The sequence below is a fragment of the Bombus impatiens genome, unplaced genomic scaffold (genome assembly GCF_000188095.3).
Source record: "Bombus impatiens unplaced genomic scaffold, BIMP_2.2 scf_0640, whole genome shotgun sequence".
In the NCBI taxonomy this organism is placed as follows: Eukaryota; Metazoa; Arthropoda; class Insecta; order Hymenoptera; family Apidae; genus Bombus; species Bombus impatiens.
The window spans coordinates 657287-657508 of NT_177059.1; the positions used below are offsets into that span (position 1 = coordinate 657287).

The 222-nt window shown below is 63.1% G+C and overlaps 1 protein-coding gene across 1 annotated transcript in view; it reads right to left on the bottom strand.

Annotated features, from left to right (window-relative positions):
• The window catches only part of LOC100745946 (growth factor receptor-bound protein 14), a gene marked incomplete at its 3' end in the record, with an annotated part of 16046 nt that overhangs the window by 1891 nt on the left and 13933 nt on the right, over positions 1–222 (bottom strand).

A 222-nucleotide genomic window follows, 5' to 3' on the forward strand; every position in this document is an offset into this window, starting at 1 on the left:
GCCGTGTCGAGAGGAGAGCGGACAAGACGCGAAACAACGATTCGCTAAACACGAGAGAAACGAATTGCGTAGGATTGGCCGAGTCGAGCGGACGCGCGAAAACGAGAACGGGATCGGTCGCGAGTAATCCCCGTGGCGAGAGGGTCGTCCAGCAGACTAGCTGGAAACCGGGTGACACGGCGCGACGATGCCTTGGCGGCGGCAGTCGGAGGCGGCGGTCGG